The sequence below is a fragment of the Chiroxiphia lanceolata genome, chromosome W (genome assembly GCF_009829145.1).
Source record: "Chiroxiphia lanceolata isolate bChiLan1 chromosome W, bChiLan1.pri, whole genome shotgun sequence".
NCBI classification, from domain to species: Eukaryota; Metazoa; Chordata; class Aves; order Passeriformes; family Pipridae; genus Chiroxiphia; species Chiroxiphia lanceolata.
In genome coordinates, this window is record NC_045670.1 from 13,621,892 (window position 1) to 13,647,956 (window position 26,065).

The window sequence follows — 26,065 nt, forward strand, 5'->3', positions numbered from 1 at the left end:
CCCAAATTTCTTAGTTAACTCTTTTGGGCCTAACCTCCTGTTTCGCATATATCAGGTTATACACGTCATCCTGCTATTGATACACATAGATCAGGCCATCAGGCCATCCACATGTCAACCTGCCATTGGTACTTTCATGTATGCACACACCAGGATTGGTTGCAAACTAGTAAACACAGTTTTTGTCGAGTCATCCTGACTTGTAAAAAGTACAGGAAGTCCATTTCTGTCTTCCATCTTCTTCTTGTCTGAAAGTTGCCCACATTCTTCTGCATGTTGTGTTCTCCTCCTTTCAGGGGTATACTGTAATCCGGTTTATGTCCACTGCTTCGTCAATAAATGTCAGGCTGCTGACAGGCTTGCTGTCAACCCTGACAACTTGGAACTTATTCTGGGACAGGTTATAAGCTACTGCTTTCCAAAAACATTTCCCACTAAAATATTTAACTGACCCATCAGTAAACCATGCATGCTTCCTTTCTTGTTCTGTCAGTCGGTCTAGGGGCTTTCCCCATTTTACCAGTGATTCTTGCTCACTAAGTAATCTACATTTGTTGGTTCATTCACAGGGCCTTTGGCAACTTTTTAATGAACCGTTGCTACTGCCCCGACCCCTACTTTAGGTCTGTCTTGAATATACCATTTCCATTTAATTATGCTGGCTTCCTGTGCGCCTTGGGTGAACTTTTTACCCACTGCATTATCAGGATTTCAGGTCTTAGTACCACATCATGCCCTATTGTCATTTGTTCTGTTTCCAATAAAGACCAGTAACATGCCAATAGCTGCTTCTCGAATGGGGAATATCTCTGTCTGGCTTTGGGTAATTTCCTATTCAAAAATCCTAAAGGCATTTTCTTCCTACCCTGCTTCTTCCAAAGGCTCCAATTGGCATAATTATCATTTACAGAAACATTAAATTCCATCTCTCTGGCTTGTATTGGCCTGAGGTCCAGAGCCTGTTGAATTGCTCATTTAACTGTTTTAAATGCTTGTTGTTGCTCATTTCCCCACTCAAATTCATATTTCTTTTGTGTTACTTTATATAATGGGGCAAGTATTTGCCCCAAATGAGGAATATGTTGTCACCAAAAGCCGAATAGGCCAATAAACCACTGGGTTTCCACCTTGTTTTGTGGGGCAACAAAATCTAAAATCTTCTGTCTAGCCCTGGGCAATACTTCCTGATGACCCGATGCCACTGAATTCCTAAAAATTTGGGCAGGTTCCTGAATATAGTTTGGATTAATTTACCACCCCTTTTCATATGCTGCAATATTGTCTTATTGTTCTTGTACTTCCTTCTCGTTTTCTCCCTGAATCATTATATCATCAATGTAATGTATCACTTGTACCATCTCTGGCAATGACAATTCATCCAGGTGTTCTGCCACAATTCGATGGCAGAGGATGGGACTATGGAGCCACCCATGAGGTAAGCAGATAAATGTATACTACCTACCTTGCCAAATAAAAGCAAACTGATCCCAATGTTCCTCAGCAATGGGTATTGTAAAGAAAGCATTAGTTAAGTCAATTACTGCATACCAAGTTCCAGGGTGTCACTGTATTTTTTCAATTAAAGTGTCAGTATCTGGTACCACAGCTGTTAGCAGTGGGGTATATTTGTTAAGCTTCCTATAGTCTACTGTCATTTGCCACATTCCATCACTCTTTTTAATAGACCATATAGGATTATTAAAGGCAGTGATTGTTGGTTTCAACACTTCTGTATCTAATACAGGTGGGATTTGTACCAGAGGCATTTTAGCTTTCATAACTGGCTGAGTTGATATATATGTCCTGGTTCCAAATTGATACTTACCATCAGGTAAGTGTAAGGTCAGCCCTTTTAAAATATTAATTCCAATTATATATTCAGGGACAGGAACAGTCATCACTGAATAAGTTTGCTCTGTCAGATTGCCAGTTTTCATCACAATTTTTGTCTGTACCGCTTCAATTTGTTTGCTACCTAATCCTGTAATCAAAACTTTTTGTCCTTTAAACTGTTTAGGGTTACTGTAAATTATCAACAAGGGCATTAATCATTTGACAAGACCTATTTTTCCTCTAAATTTGAAGCTCCACGTGAGGACAATGGTCTTTACTTTTCTAACAGGTTTGTTCAACCCACGCTGCTTATATAATCTCCACATCTCATTAGTGGGGAGCCCATCAATCTTATCTCGGGCCATCCCATCTTTCAACAAGGAAGTAAACATTTCCTTTCAAGAGAACAGATTTTCTTTCACCTCACCATTCCTGTTATCACCTCTCCCACTTTGTTTGGGTCCCCATTCCCCCAAATCTCCTAACTGCTGGATTTTTTCTATGACTTCTCCTATGGAGTTTCCTGTTTCATTTATCAGTAAAGTCACTTTTAAATGCATGTGGAGCAGTCTTAATAATCCTATTTCAAATTGGAGCTGATACCGCATTTTACAGTATGGTGTCTGCATCCCCTATAGAAACAGCAGTCTTCATTCCTTCCTCCTTAATACGCTGAATACAATCCCATAGAGTATACCAAGGCCAATCTGCACCAGGTCATTCCCCTTCCATGGGGTATTTCCTATTACAACCTTCCACCACTACAGTCAACAAATTAGTCTCTCCAACTGTGCCTTGGAAGGCGTCCTGAACAAACAAATCAGAACTTAACATTACAAACTTCTTACTATCTTCCAAGTCTAATTTAATCCCAGAAGCCCCAAGATCATGCAACTGTGAGATGCTGGATCCGAATCTCACTGAATTATTGATATGGGTTGGAACCAACTCACTGTGTGTGTGCATGTGGGGAAGGGTTGAGTGTAGACCTGCAGATACATGGTAAGGTCTACACATAAGGCCTGTGCTGAGTGACATGGCAGAGCCTGAAGGCAAGGCCTGCAGCCCATGCAGCACATGGCATCACTGAAGGCCTGTAGCTGGGCTGTCAGTCAAGGCAGACCTGCCTGGTAGCCTGCCCACACCACACCCCTGCAGCCTGCGAATGGCTACAGCACACCTCACTCTGGCCTGGAAGGCACTGACCAGATATCCTGCCTGGGAGGGGAAACTGAACTCTATAAATACACTAGATTCCACGCAGTCTCTCTCTCTCTCTCTCCTTCCCTCTCGTCTCTCCTGCAGCCTGATCCATGTGAACCATCAGATTTTGTCAGTAACCATTTTTTCCTTTCCTCTCTCTCCTTCTCTCTTTCTTCTCTCTTTCTTTATTCCTTTTAATCTGTTTTCTTCTTTTACTCTTTTCCTTCTCTTGTGGGTAACTTAAAACCAATGAATTGTGTTTTACTAAAACTAATATATTGATCGTTTTAGTGGGTGTTTCCTGTGGAATGGGTCTTTGTGCTGAATGTTTTAGTGAAATGCTTTTTTCTTGGTTGTATTTTACTCCTGTAAAAACCTTTTGCCAAAATATCTTATTTTTCTCACTAAATTAAAAGAATTTCTCTTGAAGAGTGTGTGACTCTTTCTCCAGACTCTAATTAGAGGTTATAACAAACCAAAAGACTTATAAAAAGTCTTAAATAAAAATGTAACTACTCTAGGTAGCTTATAGCTTAATCCAGAGTGTAACAGCGGCCTAACTAGCCAGGAAATTAAAGACTGTCCAGGTTTTTCTTTAAATCTATCCATAATATCATTAATTTCATACTGAGTAAAATCTTCTATGACATGCATCACTGGATAACCATTAGGGTCACCTTCCACTTTCCTTTATACTACTGGCTTTGTTTCAGGAAACACTTCACCCTCCAAACTACTGTCTAAATCAACTGAATCCCAGATATCTCCATCGCATGTTTCAGGATCCCAGTCTGTCCCTGCCTCCGCAATCACAGCATGCACTTTTTTCCTATTTACTTGACCTCTTCGCTTTCAATATTTATATCGACCTACCCAGACAGCCACTTTTTCTGCTACTGTTACCTAAAAGATTCAGGAGAAAAAAAACTCCAGGGCAATTTAGATAGGAGGTAAGATAAGGGAAGGTTTTAATGAAGCCTTTCAGGCTCTGGGGTTACAAGTCACGCACGCGCACTGCCCCCCGACCCAGTGTTACAATTTTATAATAATGTCCATCCAATCCCTGATTTGTCCACCCCCTGGCCTTTGCCTTGTTCCACCCCACAACCTGCCCCTTGGGAATTGAGTCTGGTGGCGTTTTGGGACCCTTTCTTCCTCATCTTCATCTTCTTCAGGGCACACTGTCCTTGGAGCTTGTCCAAAGTTCTGGGTGATATCTGGTGGTCCAGGCCAGGGAGCAGATGTTCTCAAACAAAATGAAGGCCTACCTTGAAAAGAAGACTAAATATGCTACTGGAATTTAGGGGGACTTGATATGGGGAATATGGAATCGGGTAAGAGGGTTGGGTGTATGTGTAACTACTGTGCTAAAGGGTGAGACAATAAATGCAGCTGCTTCTAAAATCTACATAACTACTTCTAAAACCCATAAATTAAAAATCAAGAATCAAAAAACCAAAAAAAAAAACTTAAGGCAACACTACTATTTGATAAGTATCTGACTTGCCCATTAATAGTCGATTTTGGCATTGCAACATCACTATTTTCCCCTGCAATTCACCTATTTACTTCTCCAAATCAATCTTATCCTTACCCTTCTGTTCTCTCTGTTGATGCTGTTTTCAATATGCAGCCACCAAAAACCATCCTCGTCTCCCTAGAGCATTCACTCTTTTCTCTACTGAAACCTTTTGTAAACATTTCACTACATCAAGGGGTTCTACCTCCTTCAAACAGTTTATTGGTGATGAAGAAATGGGACTGCACACACAATTCAGTTTTGGGATTTCTCTGCAGATCTCTTTCTCCGTTTCCCGTTGTAGTGGGTTGACCCTGGCCAGATGCCAGGTACCCACTAAAGCCACTCTCTCACTCTCCCTCTGCAACTGGACAGAGGAGAGAAAAAAAAAACCAGCAAAGAATTCATGAGTTGAGATAAGAGCTGGGAGAGGTCAGTGACTGATTACCTTCACGGGCAAAATAGACTCAAAGTGGGGATAGTACTTAAATTTATTACTAACAGGATAAGAGACAAAGAGTGAGAAATAAAACAATCTTAAAAACACCTTCCCCCACCCCTCCTTCCTTCTCAGCAGTGCAGGGGGACGGGGAATGCGGGTTAGGGTCAGTTGATTCTGCTACTCAGGCAGAGGAGTCCTTCCCCTGCTCCCATGGGGTCCCTCCCATGGGAGACAGTCCTTGATGGACCTCTCTGGCATGAGTCCATCCCTCGGGCAACAGTTCTTCCCAAACTGCTGTCCTGTGGATCACTTCTCCATGGGGTGCAGTCCTTCACGAATGAGTTGTACTGACATGGGTCCCCCACAGGGCCACAAGTCCTACCCAAGAAAAATCTGCTCCAGCATGGGTTTCCCTCTCCATGGGCTGCAGGTCCCCAGCAGGACCCCGCTCCATCTTGGGCCTCCCATGGGATCACAGCCTCCTTCATGCATCCACCTGCTCCAGTATGGGATTCTCCATGGGCTGCAGGTGGGTCTCTGCACCCCAATGGTCCTCCATGGGCTGCAGAGGGACAGCCTGCTCCAACACGGTCTTCACCACGGGCTGCAGGGGCCTTACCTCCAGCACCTGGAGCACCTTCTGTGGCTGTTTACTTTGGTTGAACACCAGGTATCTACAGTCTCTGCTCAGTTCCCCAGGGGGAAGGGGAAGGAGGGGAGGGGAATGAAAAAAAAGGAAAAGAAAAAGAAACTACTCTGGGGCTGCTAAGGAAAATTATTTATATTTACACAAAGACAGAAAAAACTATAAGAAATATGCATACAAAGAAGAACTAAAAATAAAGATACTTCCCACACAACCGATGCCTTTCTTCCCCCCAGAGGAACTGACCCGAAACTGCTTTGCTCAGTGCCCAGAATAGAAGAGAGAACTCTCGTCCTTCCGTCTCTTTATATATCTGGGCTGACGTAACACAGTATGGAATATCCTGTTCCTCCTGGGGAAAGGAAATGTCATTTAGCTACACAAACCCACTACAATCTCCACCCCTTATTCCATACCATTTTAGTTCACACTCATATCCATATTATTTGCCTACATCCCGTGCTTTTAGGGGTCTTGTCTTCTACGGTGGTCTCATCGTTGAGCACCAACATCAGCTTAGTTCAGGTCTTCCTCATTGGTGTCTCATTTCCTGCAACATATAACTCAGAATACGAATTATTTTTTTACTAAGGTTAAATCTCCTTGAGGCACACACTGGGTTTCCCCATCTTCTCTCGTTATCCACCAGGTGTGTCCAGGTCCTTGAGCAAAGACAATCCCACAAATGGGTTTGCCTTTAATTGAGGGAGGGTTAACCCAAACTGTTTTACCTAACATACCTCTCAAGTGAATTAGTGTGACTTTGTCTCCATCCACAGTGTGAAGGGGCTCTGTTTGGGCAGGGTTGGTTTGATTGACAGAACCTCTAGTGTTGACTAGCCATGTAGCCTTTGCTAGGTGCTGATCCCAATTTTTCAAAGTCCCTCCACCCAATGCCTTCAAAGTAGTTTTCACCAATCCTTTGCATCACTCAACTTTTCCAGTGGCTCGTGCATGATATGGGATATGATATACCCATTCAATTCCATATTCCCTTGCCCAAGTAATAACTAAACTGTTTTTGAAATGGGTCCCATTGTCTGACTCAATGCGATCTGGGGTGCTGTGTCGCCACAGTACTTTCTTTTCAAGACCCAGAATGGTATTTTGGGCAGTTGCGTGAGGTACTGGATAAGTCTCTAACCATCCAGTGGTTGCTTCCACAATGGTGAGCAGATAGCGCTTACCTTGGCGGGTCTGTGGCAGTGTGATATAGTCAACCTGCCAAGACTCTATGCTTATCTATGCTTATCCCAACGTCCGCCATACCATAGGGGCTTCCCTTTTTTTGCTTGTTTAATGGTAGTACATGTCTCACAATCATGGATAACTTGGGAAATAGTGTCCATAGTTAGATCCACCCCTTGGTCTCATGCCCATCTATAGGTGGCATCTCTACCCTAATATCCTGAAGCATCATGTGCCCATCGAGCTAAGAACAACTCTCCCTTATGCTGCCAAATCTAGATCTACTTGCGACACTTTGACTTGTGCAGCTCGGTCTGCTTGTTTGTTGTTGTAATGTTCTTCATTAGCTCAATTTTTGGGTACATGGGCGTCTACACTGTGGACTCTCACGGTGAACTTCTCAACCCGAGCAGCAATGTCTTGCCATAAATTAGCAACCCAGATAGGTGTTCCTCCATGCTTCCAATTAATCTTCTTCCACCGATCCAGCCACACCCACAAGAGCATTGACTATCATCCATGAGTCTGTATAGAGAAAAAGCCTTGGTCATTTCTCTCATTTGGCAATGTCCAGGACCAATTGAACGGTTTTGAGTTCTGCAAATTGACTCAATTCACCTTCCCTTTCAGTAGCTTCTGCCACTTGTCGAGTGGGACTCCAGACAACTACTTTCTACTTCCACTTCTTCCCTACAATACAACAAGAACCATCAGTGAAGAGAGCATAACGTGTTTCCTCTTCGGGTAACTGATTGTATGGTGGAGTTTCTTCATCCTGATTCACGTGTTCTTTTTCCTCCTCATCGACCAGACTGAAATTTCCACCCTCAGACCAATTTGTTATGATTTCTGATTCGGGCACGCTGTGTAATCAAAGCAATCCACTTGCTTCATGTACTGTCAGTGGCATGATGGGTAGGAGGCACCTTTCCTTTGAACATCCAGTTCAGCACCGGTAGTCGGGGTGCCAGGAGAAGCTGTACTCCTGTGCCAATCACCTCTGAGGCTGCTTGTATTCCCTCATAAGCTGATAGGATTTTCTTCTCTGTGGGGGTGTAGTTGGCTTCAGAACCCCTGTAGCTTCGGCTCCAGAAACAGAGTGGTCAGCCTCGGGTCTCACCAGGCACTTTTTGCCAGAGGTTCCAGGAGGGACCATTTACCCCCAGTTGCGGAATAAAGTACATTTCTCACCTTTGGTTCTGTCCTGACTGGTCCAAGTGCCACGGCGTGTGCAATCTCCTACTTAATCTGTTTAAAGGTTTGCTGTTGTTCAGGCCCCCTTTGGAAATCATTCTTCTTAAGGGTCACTGAGTAAAGAAGGCTCACAATTAGACTGTATTCAGGGATATGCATCCTCCAAAAACCTAAAGCCCCCAGGAAAACTTGTGTTTCCTTCTTGTTAGTTGGTGGAGCCATTGCTATGATCTTGTTGATGACTTCCGTTGGAATCTGACAATGTCCATCTTGCCATTTCACCCCTAAGAATTGAATCTCTTTGTCAGGTCCCTCTTTGTGATGGCAAAACTGTCTTTGAGGAGAATCTGGATGATTTCTTTTCCTTTTTCAAAAACTTCCTCTGCTGTGTCCCCCCATACAATAATATCATCAATGTACTGTATGTGTCCTGGAGCTTTGCCCTTCTCTAATGTAGCCTGAATCAGTCCATATCAGATGGTGGGACTGTGTTTCCACCCCAGGGCAATTGGTTCCAGGTATATTGCACGCCCCTCCACGTGAAAGTGAACTGTGGTCTGCACTCTGTTGCTAAGGGGATGGAGAAGAACGCATTTGCAATATCACTGGTAGAGTACCACTTTGCTGCCTTGGACTCCAGTTTGTACTGGAACTCCAACATGTCTGGCACAGCGGCACTCAATGGTGAGGTGACTTCATTTAAGCCATGATAGTCCACAGTCAGCTTCCATCCTCCATCAGACTTATGTACAGGCCAGATGGGGCTGTTGAAAGGTGAGTCTTACGGACCACACCTTGGCTTTCCAGCTCAGATCATTTTATGGATGGGGATCACAACATCTCGGTTTGTTCAGTATTGTCGTCTATGCACTATTTTAGTGGCCGTTGACACTTGTTGATCTTTGACTTGTAGCAATCCCACAATGGAAGGATCTTCTGATAGGCCAGGCAGGGTAGATAATTGTTTAAATTTCTCTGTAGCCACTGTGGCTACACCAAAAGCCCATTGATACCCCTTTGGGTCTTTGAAATATCCTCTCCTGAGGTAATCAATGCCAGGGATGCAAGGGGCCTCTGGACCAGTCACAATGGGGTGCTTTTCCCATTTGTCCCCTGTTAAATTCACTTCATCCTCTAGCACTGATAATTCTTGATGTTTCCCTGTCACTCCAGAAATCCAGATGAGCTCTGTGCTTTTATGCTCTAATGGCATCAAGGTGCACTGTGCACCTGTGTCTACTAAAGCTTTGTATCTCTGCGGATCTGATATGCCAGGCCATCGAACCCACACTGTCCAGTAAACCCTATCATCCCTTTCCTTCTCCTGGTCAAAGTCAGGGCCTCTCTATTGTTCTTGGTCAGAGTATTCACTGTCTGATCCTTGCATTGCACAATCAGAGGTCCCCTCACCAGGATCACAGGAATTGACCTCAGTCTTTCTGCATCTCAAAGGTCACTGATCTCTTTCTGGGACCTCTGCATCAACTATGTGGACGTAGGTTTCTTCCCTTTTAATTCTCATACCCGAGCTTCAAGTTTATAGGTAGGTTCACCATCCCACTTCTTCATGTCTTCCCCCTGGTCACACAGAAAGAACCATAGTTCACCACATGACCTGCTCTTGGGATTTCCTTTCCTTCTGGGTGGGGCAGGAGGAGACCAAGATCGCTTTCTTAGGCTGTTTCTGCTGCAGTTCTCACATTTGGGGCATTCGTGAGGCCTCTCCATCCTCTCCCCAGTATGGGAGAGGGTTAGAGTTAGGGTTAGGGTTGGTGGTGTCGGAGATCGGAGCTTTCTCTGAAATCTAACTTGCTGACCAGGGAGAGTGAGGAGGTTTCCATACCTTCTGCTATATTCCGTATCCAGGCACACATCATATCCCCATTTGGTTCAGTCATCCTTGGATGATATATTGTTATCAGGTAGTTAACATATGATTGAGGGGCACTTTGAATTACTTTTCTCCACATGGGTAGCGTGCAAGAGACACTGTCATAGGTTTACTTGTTCTAAAAATCCATGCAGAAATTTTCCTTTCCCCTGTCCCACTGTAAAAGAAAGAGTTTGAACAAGGAGGGGGAAGGGGTAATTAACTGTATGAAAGAACTAGCTAGCAGACCTGCATTCCTGGTTGAGAGCCCTTCTAAAAAACTGCAGGGAGGGGGGAGGAGTGTTTCTCCTCCTCTCCTTACAAATGGAGGACACTTCACTTTTTGCCTTACTGGAGGCAAGATGTGTGTGTGTGTTGGAAAAACTTTGAGGTCATTTTGCTTTCGACCTGGTCATCTGGTTGCTCTCTGGCCTTGGTTTGCCCTGTCTTCAGCTCGAATCTGCTCAGAATTCATCAGAGAGTTTGTGCTCACCGACAAACAGAGGGGGAGTCCTGTCTACAGCCAACCGCAAATAATGGGAGAGTCCTGTCTACAGCCAGCCACAGAAACGTGAGTTTAGTGGGAAAGAAACTGCCCTTCTTTTCTCCTCTCCTCCTCGGAGGGCGGAGGAATCTCCATTTTTTTGGCTTCTCCCTCACACCGGGGTCCCCACGCAGCCACCACCAGAACTCAACAGCACCCCCTGCTGACCAACACCAAGTAACTGCAGGCTCTGCTCCTCCAGTGATCCAACAGTGCCCTCTGCTGACCAACGCAGTGCACTGCAGGCTCTGCACCTCTAGTGATTCACCACGATTAGAATTGCACTAGAGGACAGAGAAGTATCAGACTGTTTCCTTTTTGAAGGGGACTTTTGAGTACAGGATTATTGCTTAGCTGTTTTTGTGTTCTTTTGCTGTTTTTTCCAATAAACATATATCCTTTAATAAAGGGTTGTTATGTCTTCCTTTCTCCATACTTCCTCAATTGGAGCCTCATAATTTTGGATTTACAATTGCTGAGAGAGAAGAGTTTGGTCTACCTCATAACTCATCCTCCTTAGCAAAACACTCCAGTCTCTTTAAACTGAGACAGACACTTTCTGGATTTAGGAAGTGGTGATCTCCTGGGTCACAATAAATGATTTCTAGCATGGCCAATTCCCACAGGTACTGTACTCCTTTCTCTGCAGTAGTCCACCTTCTTGGAGAGCTCATTAGATCTTCCTTAAATGGGTACCTCTCTCTCACAGTGACGAGGATCTGGAGCCAAAGACTGCTAATAAGTCTCTCCCAATTTCCTGTTCAATTTCACGATCTCGGGCAATAGATCCTAGTTGCCGTGCTTCATGACCTTCTAACAGGTGACTACTAACCTTGTTATCCCAGCATAGGAGCAGCCAGGTAAGAATTCGTTCACCAGGCTGGCGGCTGTAATCTCTCTGCAAGTCCCGAAGTTCTGATGGGCTCAGGGACCGGATAACTTCACTCTCCTGTCTAATTTCCTCTCTGATTCTCTCACATGGAAGTGTTCCCCCTCCCTCTGATGGATCACTGGCTATTTGTCCTGCCTCCCCTTCTTCTCTTGGAGGCACAGGCGAGGTAGATCCTTCTTCTCCTTCTTCTCCTTCTCCTTCTCCTTCTCCTTCTCCTTCTCCTTCTCCTTCTCCTTCTCCTTCTCCTTCTCCTTCTCCTTCTCCTCCTTCTCCTTCTTCCTCTTCCTCCCTTACTAATCACAGAGGTAGACCTGAATATCTCCTTACCCATGTCTTCCTTTTCACTACAGAGGCAATAGTGACCTCAGATGTCGTGGTTTGGGTCCCTGTCTCAGTCATAGTCTTTTTAGAGTATTGAACTGCAGCTCAATAGGCACAGGTCAGGCCCCAGTACAGGGTGAGAAGTTGCTGGTTTTGATCAGGGTAGGCAAGGCAGCCTTCCATCAAACGACATGTCAGTTTGTTGGAGTTGAATACTTGTTCTGGTGTGAAGTCCCAAGAAACAGGGGGTGTTAGAACCTGCCTAAATTCATCCACATCCCTTGCCACACAGGAACTGGCCCATTTAGAGAACATCCCAGTAAATTCTCTCTCGAAGTTGGTTTTGTCCTAGCACAAGGCAACAAAAGCAACACTACCTTCCCACTCCCCATAATGTTTTAAGAGCATTGGTTATGAGCAGTAATCTAGCCAGACAACTCAAGTAAGGATTAGTAAGGATTGTGGGTGCTTTCATTACCTCATTACCAGGCCTTCTATGTCAACATTAAAAAGGGAAAAAAAATTGTTTTCCCCTTCTATGCCCTTTAAGGGGTAAGTTCCACATCCTATCAAAACTGTTAGTAAAATTACAGGGATACCCACTAGAACTGGGCAAATTGCCTTGTTTTTGTTATATGCTCCCAGGTTAGCACAACAAACAGATAAGTGAGGCAGTTGTTCTATAAACAATTTTCCCTTGGCAGTCGTCCCAGGTTTCAGGGTCAGGAATGTGGTTGTTTACTTTGACCGAACACCAGGTATCTACAGAGTCTCTGCTCAGTTCCCCAGAGAGAAGGGGAAGGAGGGGAGGGGAATGAAAAAAAAAAGAAAAGAAAAAGAAACTACTCTGGGGCTGCTAAGGAAAATTATTTATATTTACACTTCCTCGATTGGAGCCTCTTAATTTTGGATTTGCAATTGCTGAGAGAGAGTAGTTTGGTCTACCTCATAACTCATCCTCCTTAGCAAAACACTTCAGTCTCCTTAAACTGAGACAATAGGGTTTCGGGAAAGAGGGGCAAACATTCCATTCATAGTTAGGATTAAAGGGTCCAGGAAACACAGGAAGATATTTTTCTTCAAACAGCTAAACAGATATTTCTTTATCACAATCACAAGGCAGATGGGGTAAAAAGATGATAAAGGGATTTACCATGGAACCTGCAAGTCTGTTTAATTAAAAGATGGTGTAAGAATCTCGGGGAGTAAATGTAAACAAGCTTTCCTTGTCTTTGTTTAAATTCCATGGTTTCTGGTTAAGATCATTTTCTATCTCTACAGTGTCATCAGATATTCCTGACCCAACACATCGCTGTAGTCCCCTCCCCCGCCACCAAAACCCAACCACAGAAACCCACTACGCCCTTTTATTCATATTCTTTTGTAAATAGTACCTGGTGTTGTCTTTTAGTTAACCAGAATTCCCAGGATCTTGCTAAACTGGTGTTTTGATTCCACCCATCCACATTCGTATAATGTTATGACTGTTTTCAGTCACGGTAAATACCATGCAGACCATGCAGACCGTTAAGCAGTGTTCCACTTTGAGAACACAGCACTGTCTTTGTCAAAACACCAGTCAAGGTCAACCCTCCTTTTTGGTTCTAATTAAATGAACGCAGGTGCAGGTTGACTCAGATTGTTCCCACATCTCCCCCTTTTTTGTTTTGACATGCAGGGTTCACTGCGAAGAGGGCCAGGGTCTGGACTTCTTGTCTTCAGGTTTGTCCTATACCCTTCCAGGGGACTTGAAATATTAAAAACAGACAAATTATTTAAAAACCTGCTATTGATGCTGACATATTACCCAATACACTGGTCACTGTATGCACAGCCTGAACTGAATGGGCCAATGCAGCAGTAGCTATGGCTGCGGTAGTTGCCATGATTACTGCAGAGATGATAAAAGCAATTAGCCATCCAATGATGATGTAGCATCCAGACAGGGTTTGCACTGCTCAGCATTCATCGGTCTCTTTCTGGGAGTCTTTAAAGGACAGCTTCTGCTTTCACAGAACAGGATTGCATGTCAGGTCTGTCCAACTCATGATAAGGTTTTACCAAATGTGTTGGAAGCCAGCAGGGTCCTGTGGAAGACAAAACACACACATACCCCCTTCCCCATGCTAACAACTGGATAGGACCTTTGCATTGAGTATCTTCTTGTGGGGTTTTGTACAATACTTATTGATCCAAATTCAAAAAATTAAGGGCAAATACAACTTTTGTCTACTGGGGTGTCATATTCCCCCTTTTTTTGTTTTAAGAGTATGTTTTTTAATACAGACTACACATTTCTTGCACCTGGGATAGGTACAGATGATAAGATTACGTTCACAGTTAATGGTAATTGCACCATCTCCTGCAACAATTTATTTGCTGGCAAGGAAAAAGAAATGTTCTCCACAAAATCAGCTAGGTAATTTGAAAACATTTAGCCAGCCTCTCGCCCACTAATCCCTACTAGGAGAGACAGTTCTGAACAGTTGCAGGGGAAGAAGGCGGGGGAGGTGAGGGGGGGGCTATGCCTCCCCACAGGTCGCCACCAGGAGTAAAACGTAGTGGCTGCATCTTTTTTTCTCTTTTTTTGTTTTTTCCTTTTTTACCCTTTTTTCTTTTTTTTTCCCTTTTTTCCCTTCTTTTTTCTTTTTTTCTTTTTTTTGTTTGTTTTATGTTTGTTACATTGTTTTCTATCAGTTGTATTTTCAAGGGAAATTTAAACACATATCAAAACAATCTCCATGTACATATTTTAAGACAACAAATAATCTGGCATAAATCAATCTGAAGTTTTAACATTTTTTCATCAATTTTAGTATTATTCTTAACTTTTTTCTTCAGATGTCAATTATGGCATTGTGTGTGTGTGCATCTATCTACTTGTACACATGTACATTGCCGAAGTAGCCATGTTGTAGAGCCACGAAGAGAAGTAGCAGGAGCCCCACTGAGGGCTGGTCCCCCCCCAGCCCCCAGTTAGGGGGCTACAGAGACTTGGAACAGTGTAAGACTGGACTAAGTATCTGTAGCTGAGAAAGCTGAGAGTTCTTCTCCACTGTGAGCAGCAGAAGCGAACAACATGGATGGTGATTGGTTCTCCAGGGAACACTGCCCTGGCACCCAATCACCTCTGAGCCCCCTCAAACTCTCAAGGGGAGCCAATTTCAAACCATGACAACTTCCACCCCCCGCTTCTGTGAAAAACCATATATCACAACAATTCCAATACTCTACAACTAACATATAACCTAAAATGAAATACAACTCCTTCTACTGTACATTAGCACAACATTACTATGAACTTAACTCTATATCAAGTACTTACATTACAGCTAAGGCTCTACCTTATCAACAGTGGTACAGTTTGTTATGTCTGAAAGTTTCTCTTCGTTATGTCAACAAGTCTGTTTTCTACCCACAGCCAATCAGATTATCCGAGTCACGGCACCAAAAAATGTGTCAGTTTGAGGCACATTAGAAATGCAAAAATCCAATTTCCAGGCTTTCCCCCACCCTTTCCCACAATTTATCCTAACACCAGAGAGAAACTTTCAGGATAGAGGTTTCTATAGGGGAAGGGGGAAGTACATACATTTATTTACACAAATAAATATACTGTACAAACTAAAAACAGCTATATATATATATATTACATTTCTGTCTGTCAGTCCTTTCAAGTCCCTCCTTTTAACTTTAGTCCAGGACCAGCCTTCCAAGACTGATATGTAATGCAGTCTCTGTCTTGGGAGTGTTCTGGACTCCTGAACACTCCCTAACCAACCTTCAGCTGTTTGCCAAAGTCCTTTCTCCTTACGAAGTCCAAGAAAGTAGCTTTGAGTCCTTGCTCTTCTGCTGCTGTGTGATCTCTCTCTCTCTCTCTCATACCTCGGTTCATAGGCTGCTGCAGTGTAGTTCAGCTTATCAAGCATCTGTGTCCTGGAATGTTGATTCCTCCTTCGGGTTTTCGGTTGTCCTCCATTTAAATCACTGCAACGACATCCTCCGGACCCCTCTCTCTCTCTGGGATCTGTCTCCAATTCTTGCCTGGGATTTTTCTCCCCAGCAATCAAACCTCCTCCAGCCCGTCCACTTGGTTCTGCTCCAATGTTGAGCCTCGCATCTACTCTCACTAAACAGCGAAAGGGAAAAACAGCCCTCTTCTGAAGTTTGGCTGGAAAGGTGGGGGGAAGGAAGAAGAGGACCTGGTCGCAAGGCCTGCCTCTCTCTCTCTCCCACTTACCAGTTGTTTGTGAGTCGCATCCCTCACAAACATGCACTCATTTCAAAAGAAATAACAACCCTTTATTAAAAGATATATGTATGTTGGTAAGAAAAGTGACAGAATACAAAAAAACTAGACAATAGTCCTGTACCCAAAAGTCCCCTTCAAACAAAAGAAAAAGGTCTGAATACTTCTCTGTCTTTTAGCGCAGTCCTAATTGTGGCCTGCAGGGGCGCCATTGGGTCACTGGAGGTGCAGAGCCTGCAGTTCATTGTGTTGACCTGCAGGGGGCGCTGTTGGATCGCTGGAGGTGTAGAACCTGCAGTACCCTGTGGTGACCTGCAAGGGGCGCTGTTGGACTCTGGCAGTCACCACGCGGGGAGGGGATCTGGGGGGTGGTCTTGGGAGAAGACAAAAAAAAAAAAAAGAAAATGGGGACCCTTCCCCCAATGGAGGAAAGGGGAAAAAGAAAAGCAGTCCACCCCCAACGGAACTAACTGTTATTCCAAGGTGACAGTGTCTCAAGGTTCCTCTTCTCTCTCCCTCAGTGAGCACCGAGTTCTCTGATGAAAACACAGTAGGCTTCGGCTGGGGTCACGAGGCAGTGTGCAAAGCCAGTCGAGACCAGTGATCGGTTTCACCAGGACGAGAAGCCGGAAAAAACCCAGCTTCCAGGGCTTTTTTCCTCCAAAGAATGCCCGCACACAGACTCTACCTCCGTTCTACAGAGCGAACTCGGCAGCCTCCCCTCTCCCCTCTGAGGAGTGCCAGCAACCCCCCCAAAAACTCCTCCCCTCTCCCCCCAGCCTCTGATGGGTCATTAGCTAGGAATTCAGCCAGATCTTTTGTAAAGCTAAATGACTCCCTTCCCCTCACTCCGTTTTTTTCTTACAGTGGAGCAGCGGAAGAAAAACTCCCCTATGGGATTTTATAACCTATAACATTATCCACCCCTAATTTTTCTTTCCCATGCTACCACACTTTATCAGATTAAGTCTTTGAACTTCATACGTACATGCATTATTCTAACTATGTACACATCCACTAATAGGTAGATGCAAATACAGATACAGACACAGAGTTATCTGCAGAGTCAGATACAGAGTTACAGCCAGTTCACCCGAAAATAAGGTCCCCTTGAGGTCTACACTGGGTTTCTCCATCTTCCTTCATCACCCACCAGGTGCAACCAGGTCCTTGGGCAAAAACAATCCCACAAATGGGTTTGCTTTTGCTCGAGGCAGGGTTAATCCAAACCTTTTTCCCTAACATACTCCTCATGTGAATCACTGGGACCTTGTCTCCATCCATGGTGTGAAGGGATTCTGATTGGGCAGGGTTGGCTCGGTTGATGGAGCCTCTGGTGTTGACTAACCATGTAGCCTTTGCTAGATGTTGATCCCAGTGCCTGCATGTCCCTCCACCCAATGCCTTCAGGGTAGTTTTAAAGAGTCCATTATGCTGTTCAACTTTCCCCACAGTTGCTGCATGGTATGGGATATGGTACACCAACTTGATGTCATGCTCCTCCGCCCAGGTGGTAACTAAACTGTGCCTGAAATGAGTCCCATTATCTGACTCGATGTGCTCTGGGGTGCCATGTCGCTACAGGACTTGTTTTTCAAGGCCCAGGATGGTATTTCGGGCAGTGGTGTGGGGGACCGGATGCGTCTCCAGCCATCCAGTGGTGGCTTCCACCATGGTGAGCACATAGCACTTACCTTGGCGGGTTCGTGGCAGTGTGATGCAATCAACTTGCCAGGCATCCCCATATCTATACTTACTGCAACGTCCACCATACCATAGGGGCTTCAGTCTCTTAGCCTGTTTAATGGCAGCGCAGGTCTCACAGTCATGGATAATCTGGGAAATAATGGCCTTGGTTAAGTCCACCCCTCAGTCTCGTGCCCATCTATGGGTGGCATCTCTGCCCTGATGGTCTGAGGCATCATGGGTCCACCGTGCTAGGAACAACTCTCCTTTGTGCTGCCAGTCCAGATCCACCTGTGACACCTTGACTTGTGCAGCTCGGTCTGCCTGTTCATTGTTGCGATGCTCCTCATTGGCTCGGTCTTTGCACACATGGGCGTCTACGTGGAGGACTCTCACAATCAACTTCTCTGCCCGGATAGCAATGTCTTGCCAGATGGGTTTCCCCCTGTGTTTCCAATTGGCCTTCTTCCATCTGTCCAACCATCCCCACAGAGCGTTGGCTACCATCCACGAGTCAGTGTAGATGTAAAACTCTGGCCACTTCTCCAGTTCAGCAATGTCCAGTGCCAACTGGACAGCTTTGAGTTCTGCGAACTGGTTCAATTTACCTTCCCCTTCAGTAGCTTCTGCAACCTGTCGGGTGGGGCTCCATACAGTTGCTTTCCATTTACGTTTCATTCCTACAGTGCGACAGGGACTGTCAGTGAAAAGGGCATAGCGTGTTTCTTCTTCTGGTAGTTTATTGTATTCTGGGGTTTCCTCAGCCCGTACCACCTGCTCTTCTTCATCTGCTAGACCAAAACTCTCACCTTCCAGTCAGTTTGTGATGACTTCTAGGATCCCAGGGCGATTCAGATTTCCAATATGGGTGCGCTGCGTGAGCAGAGCGATCCACTTACTACATGTAGCATCAGTGGCATGATGTGTAGAGGGCGCCTTTCCCTTAAACATCCAGTTCAGCACTGGTAGTCGAAGTGCCAGGAGGAGCTGTTCTTCTGTGCCAATCACCTCTGAGGCAGCTTGTACTCCTTCATAAGCTGCTAGGATCTCCTTTTCTGTTGGGGTGTAGTGGGTTTCAGATCCTCTCTAGCTTCGGCTCCAGAACCCAAGTGGGTGTTCTCGGGTCTCGCCAGGCACCTTTTGCCAGAGGCTCCAGGAGAGACCTTTATTCCCAGTTGCAGAATAGAGTACATTTTTCACATCTGTTCCCGTCCTGACTGGCCCGAGAGCAACAGCATGGGTAATCTCCTTTTTAATCTGTTCGAATGCTTGTTGCTGTTCAGGGCCCCACTGGAAATCATTCTTTTTGCGGGTTATCAGATAGAGAGGACTTACAATTTGACTGTACTCCGGGATATGCATCCTCCAGAAACCTATGGCACCCAGAAAAGCTTGCAATTCCTTCTTGCTGGTCATTGGGGCCATTGTTGTGATCTTATTGATGACTTCTTGCCATTTCGCCCCCAGGAACTGGATCTCTCAGGCAGATCCCTTGACCTTACTCTTTTTTATGGTCAATCCGGCTCCCAGGAGGATCTGGATGATTTTCTTCCCTTTCTCAGAAACCTCCTCTGCTGTGTCCCCCATACGATGATGTCATCAATGTACTGCAGGTGTTCTGGAGCCTCACCCTTCTCTAGTGTGGCCTGGATCAGTCCGTGACAGATGGTGGGACTGTGTTTCCACCCCTGGGGCAGTCGGTTCCAAGTGTACTGCACGCCCCTCCAGGTGAAAGCGAACTGTGGTCTATGCTCTGTTGCTAAGGGAATGGAGAAGAATGCGTTCGCGATGTCAATAGTGGCGTACCACCTCACTGTCTTGGACTCCAGCTCATACTGGAGCTCCAACGTCTGGAACAGCAGCACTCAGCGGTGGGGTGGTTTCTTTCAGGCCACGATAGTCCACAGTCAGTCTCCATTCTCCGTTAGACTTACGCACGGGCCAGATGGGACTGTTGAAGGGTGAATGGGTCTTGCTGATCACCCCTTGGGTCTCCAGCTCACAGATCATCTTATGGATGGGGATCACAGAGTCTCGGTTCGTCCGGTACTGCTGGTGATGCACTATTTTGGTGGCAATTGGCACCCCACGGCAGAAGGGCTCTCCAAGAGACCAGGCAATGAGTTCAACAGTTTAGCCACCTCTATCTCCACAGCAACTATTCCAAAAGCCCATCTATGTCCCTTGGGGTCCTTGAAGTACCCGTTCTTGAGATAGTCAGTGCCCAGGATACATGGGGCATCTGGACCAGTCACAATGGGGTGTTTCTGCCAGTCTTTCCTGGTCAAACTCACCTCAGTTTCCACCATGGTCAACTCTTGAGACCCTCCTGTCACCCCAGAAATGGAAATAGTCTCTGGTCCCACATGTCCTGAGGGCATTAACGTACACTGAGCTCCAGTTTTCAATTGTGTCAGAAGGTTTTTATGTTGGATTCTTGTCTACTCACTCTTGGTTCTGGTGTATTTCATTTGCAGTTAAGACATTTGTCTACTTCTGCACAAAAGTTGTTTCCATGACTCTCAGTTTGAATTTTGGTGGTACAGCTTTCAGGAGACCGGTTAAAGGTACGACTTGCTGGAACAGACTATCTGTAAACAGTTAACTTCTGACACATTGTTAGTTTATATTTAAAATAAAATAGTACCCCTCCCCTTACTGAGTTAGGGTAGAAATATTCATTCACTGGTTATGAGCCTGTGACAGTTTTAAAATACAGAGGACGCAGGGGTCAATAGATAGTTTCTTTTTTAGTTTTGTTTCTTGGGGACAAATTAGTTTTTTCTTTTCAGACCTAGATAATTTTCTAGTGTCCCCTCTCTTCACAGAAAGAACACTCACCATTTGCTTCATCATGTTGGTAATAGTATTTCTAATTTTGTGGTGTATACTATGTTTGTAGTATTCTTGGTAATTACTGGTGTCTGAGTGTGGTTTTAACATCTCTACAACACTCGCACCCACCGCAGCTGTTTGCGTGGGATCAGCAGTTCCAGGGGAAAGGGTCACCCCCCCCACGCCAACCAGTACGAGCGGGGGAGGTCCTACAGTCTCATTTATTCGCTTTGCCCTTACCTTTCTCAAAGCTCCCAGTGCCTCTGCTATGACTCGATCTCTGGTCGCATTTGTTATGCCTAGGGCAGTTCTCGGAATAGTAGGGGTAAGGCTGGGTCCCGTCACCTCCGCAAAGTCAGTGGCCTCAGCCTTCTCTTGTGCTGCCGCGCCCAACAGTTTTATAGTTTTCACAGTACTCGCGTCTGCAGTCCCTGCTTGGATTACACTAGCAGGGATCAAAGCCTTCTCATTAGTTAAAGGAACAACTGGGACTAGCTTTACCTGTCCCCGTCTCACTGTGCTAGCCACGGTCTTAGACTTCGGGATCGCTTCCTGCTCGAGTCTCGCTCTCTCTGTCCCCGGGTCTTCTCCTCCTTTCTCGCCTGTTAGTATAGCTGGGACAAACTTTGTTTGGTTTTGCCCTGTTACGCGCATTCTCACAGTACCAGAAACAGGCAACACCTTTCTTTTCACAGCGTCAGCCAACTCCGTTGTCGTGGTAACAGTTGTTCTTACAATTGCTTCACCACCCACCGTACTCACTTTCTGTTTTCTATTCTGATACACTGTCCAAACTATATCTAGTAATTCATCAATATCTCTTTCATTGCCACCTGCCTTTTGCAGTTTTCTCTTTATATCATTTGTAGACTGTCCCACAAACAAGTATACTAGGTGTTTCTTTCCCAGATCTGATTCTATGTCAATGTCAGTATATTTCCTGATGACATCCTTCAGTCTATTCAAAAAATCTGTGGGTGACTCACTTGTCTCTTGTCTGACCTCATAGATTTTAGACCAGTTTATTTCTTTTGTCTTTGCCACTACAGCAGTACAGTCTGCTGTGTTCGCAGCAAACTCTGGGGTCTCTCCTGCACTCAGGGCATGCAGCTCCGTTTTTACAGTTCTCATATCGCTATTGCTACCGATAGAATTAATGGCTTCTGCACCCATCTGCGGTGCTGGGTTTCTCGGTTCCACAAACACACCTACACCTACACCTGGGGCTCCTGCCACTTTTGGGGCCGACACTTTCACCTTACTGCCACCATCAGAGTCAGTGACTCCTACACCTGCCGCCATCACTACACTGGCACTGTGGTTCCCGCGGCACTTTCGCCGCGATCTCTAAAATCTCTCTTGTTTCCACAACAGATGTTACCAAAAGCAACTCTAGTAAAAGCCGACTTTTCAGACTCTATAGTTCTTATCCCATCACTGATACAACTATCAACTTTAGTTCTCACTTGTTCTGTTACTCCCGCGCTCACCTCTGCTGTTACCATGGTAACCTCGTCTCCTCCGGCAAAACTGCCGGCAGTTGCAAGGCTACGGGCAAGGGGTTGCTCTCTCCACGTTCACTGGAACAGGCAGGGGAGGTCCCGCTTCCATTGCCCCCCCTGGGGTCAGGAGTCTCTCTTACTGTTACTCCTGTTGCGACCAAACTAGATATTATCTCTGAGTTAGCTAGCCCCGCAGCATCTGCATAACTCCTGCTCTGTTCTGCTGCGCTGAAAGCAGTTTCAACAAAAGCAGACCTTATCTGCACCACTGTTCCTACTCCGGTTAAACCAACAGCCTCTGTTCTATTGGCTATACCGACAAGACTCGCTCCCGCCGGCCCCGAGTCAACTCCTCCGGAGACCCCAATTCCTCCCGGTGAGGCCAGACCCACACCAGGGAGTCCTCCAACAGCTCCTGCCTGTCTGGCCCCTGCCCATGCAGCAGGAGCTGGTCCAGGGGCTGCCACTCCTGCAGCTCTGGCTCCCCCCGGGCTGTTTTCTCTTCCATCAGGTGACATTAACATATTCAAATCATCATTCCCTGTGTTTTTAAATAAAATTCGTGGGACAGTAGTCGTCTTAACTCGACCTTTTTTCCCTTTTTCTAACTCCATTTCTGATTTTTCTGCCCTTTCTGAGCTTTCGTTTCTCTTATCACCTTCTCTCAATCTAGGACGAGTTAACAGAAACATAAACAATTCTGCATATCGGATCTCTTCCCACTTCTGTTCTACATTAAGGAGTGAAATTAATTTTAACACTGTGTCTAGCTCAAAAGAACCAAATTCCAGCCAAGTCACTCCTCTCATTTGTCCAAATAAAGGCCATACACTTACAGACAGCCCACAAAGTTCTTCCTTTTTTAAAATCGTGTTAGGACCGGTTAAAATCTTCCAATGTTTCAAAACCAAACTCAGGGGGGATTCTTTAGGAATCTTAACCTTCGAATCTGCACAACCCATGATTGCAAAACACAAACAAACCACAACCATACACTATGATTCGAACTCATTACTTCAGGATTACAAAGCTGTTACTGTAACCTCTTAGTCACTTAACTACTACCAAACCAACCTGGCTCCAGAGCCAACCCGGCCCCTCACAGGATCGGAGCACACCGGAGGGCATCCCCTCCAACTGAAACAAAACAAAACAGCCCTAGGTTGAAAACTGCTCTGACCTGGACTGGTGAAATACCCTTTTGCCAACTGGAAAGTGACTCCCGTAACTATTATGGGCCCAAGTCCAAGTTCCTTTCCAGTTTTCCTGTGTTCCCTATCTCCCGGAAACACAAAACTCTTCCACAGTTGCCAACCTTAAGGCATCAAAAGAGTGGATTTGTTGGAATATTTAGTCCAAGGAAGAAGGTCAAGATTTAATAAAGGAAGAAGTTGTTACCAGTGGTAAACAGAAAGTGCAGCAGAATAAAACACCATTATCATTACTGAATAATTTATATCTTGATCTGAAGCAAAAATTAATCAAAGATTTGGAATTCCCTTTGGTAAGACAAAATTTATTTATTATTTTAACAGAGAAAATAGCAATCAAATTTAATCTTTCTTGTTGTTGGGTTTGTGGGGGACCCCTAATGACTGAAGAGTGGCCTTGGATAAGTACTGCCCTAAGTGCGAAAGAAATACTTAAATGGAATTATACCTTTAGCAACAGCAAAATAAGTCAGCCAGAAGGATGGGTATTGAGTTTTACAACAACTGGGGTAGATTGTTTGCAAAGAATAGGAATCCCTTTTTCACAATCAGTTGGGGATACCCCCTGTAAAAGAATCTTAGGTACAAACTCACTGGTAAATATGTTCCCTGAGCACCCAAGACTTATTGGACTGGCAAAAACACTTCTGACTGTAGATGGATAGGAAGTTGGAAATTGTACAAATGCAAAGGAACAAAAATCCTTTTTCAGGGATAAGTGAAATTTCAAAGTTCTGGGAGAACATAGATCATATCTCTGAAGAATTTCGAAAAACACCGGATGGACTTTTTTGGATATGTGGAAAAAGAGCATGCACTCTTCTCCCAGGAAAATGGACAGGATGCTGTACCCTGGGGTCAATACAACCTGAGTTTTTCTTGTTATCTTTAGAGAAGGAGAATGAACTGGGGGTTCAGCTGTATGAAGATTTAAAATGGGAGAAGAGGACAATTGGAAGAACTCAGGGATGGGAGAAGGGTGAATGGTCTCCTCAAAGAATCATAGAGACACATGGCCTGACCACATGAGCATATGATGGGAGCTGGGGTTACCAAACTCCTATTTACATACTTAACCAAATAATACGATTGCAAGCAGTAATTGAGATAATTACTAATCAAACTACACAAGGTTTGGAGTTACCGGCCCACCAGCAAACCCAGAGCAGAGCAACCATATACCAGAACCGGCTGGTGCTAGACTACCTCTTAGCAGAGGGAGGAGGGGTGTGTGGTAAGTTTACTACTTCAGACTGTTGTTTGCAAATGATAATGGAGAAGTAATAACAAATATAGCGACCAATATCTGGAAAATAGTCCATGAACCAGTGCACGAGGGGTAGTGGACCAATTTATTCGGGAAAACATGGTGGAAACAGTTGGGTTTCCTTCTTTTATGCACCTTTGCTGGACTGTTATTTCTGCCTTGTTTAATTCCGTGTTGTATAAGATTAATCCTTAGTGTAGTCCAAGGAATGCACCTGACCACCATACCGATGGACTCGAAGGACAACACACTTGGTAACCCTGAAACGTGGAAAATCATGGTCCTGTGCCCCGGCTCCGAGTAAGTGAAGAATAGGACTGAAAGCACTGAGAATTCTAACCGAATGGGAATGATCTCGGAAGGACAATAGGAACATCTAATATTTAGCTTGTAATAAAACCATGAATAAAAAGAAAAAGGGGGAAATTGTGGGGCTTGTCCCTCCCATTCAGGGTGTGCTCGAACCTGGTCATGAGTTCGGTGCACCCAGTGTGCTGTTAATAAAGTTTTTTGTTTCACTTTATTTGTCCCTCTCTGAAATTTTAATTGGAGATATTTCTCACACTAGTGTTCTCAGCTTTTGGAAATAAATTTTCCTAAATCCTTCACTACTTGGTATCTGGGATTACCTGCGCATAATCTTTCTTCACATGACCATACCTAGAGCATTGACCAGGCACCCTGGTGTGGCCAAATATGGAGGTCACAGAACAGCTGCACACGTTTCCTACTTTTTTCCAACATATAGTCATAACAACTATATACTTTATCAAATACACTTTGTCAAAGACATACTTTATCATGTTTCTCATAGTCATGAGCAGGGGTCAATTCTCAGTTAAATTCTCATCCATTACAAGCAGTGTCCCCCAGGGTTCTATACTGGGCCCAGTATTATTTAACTTGTTCATCAATGACTTGGATGAGCGCCTTCTCAGCAAGTTTGCTGATGATACAAAACTGGGAATAGTGGCCAGTACCCCAGAGGGCTGTGTGGTCCTTCAGAAGGACCTTGATAGGTTGGAGAGATAGGCAGAGAAGAACTGTCTGAAATTCAACAAGGGCAAATGCAGGGTCCTGCGCCTGGGGAGAAATAACCCCATGCACCAGTACAGGATGGGGTAGCACTGTAGAGAAGGACTTGGAGGTGCTGGTGGACAACAAACTGTCCATGAGGTAGCAGTGTGCCCTTGCGGACAAGAAGGTCAATGGAATCCTGGGATGCATTGTCAGCAGGTTGAAGAAGATGATCCTGCCCCTCTGTTCAGCCCTGATGAGGTCACATCTGGAGTACTGTGTAGTTATGGGCTCCACAGTACCAGAGAGACATGGAGCTCCTGGAGCATGTCCAGCAGAGGGCTACAGAGTTGATCAAGGGTCTGGAGAATGTCTCTTATGAGGAAAGGGTGAGGGAACTGGGCCTATTCAGCCCTGAAAAAAGATGACTGAGAGGCAACCTTATCAGTGTCTATAAGTATTTAAAGGGGGGATGCCCAGAGGATGGAGTCAGGCTCTTCTCGGTGGTGCTGAGCAATAAGACAGGAGGCAACAGGCAGAAACCGATGCACAGGAACTTTCACCTTATGAGAAATAAAAATATGGGTTTTATTACAAACAAATTTTAGAAAACTTATAGGTATATCACTGTGGGAGGCTTGTCTAA

General features: G+C 44.9%; 1 pseudogene; it reads right to left on the reverse strand.

Annotated features, from left to right (window-relative positions):
• Positions 1-292: 292 nt before the first annotated feature.
• On the reverse strand, positions 293-21,553 carry LOC116780020 (annotated as a pseudogene).
• Between the last annotated feature and the right edge of the window lie 4,512 nt (positions 21,554-26,065).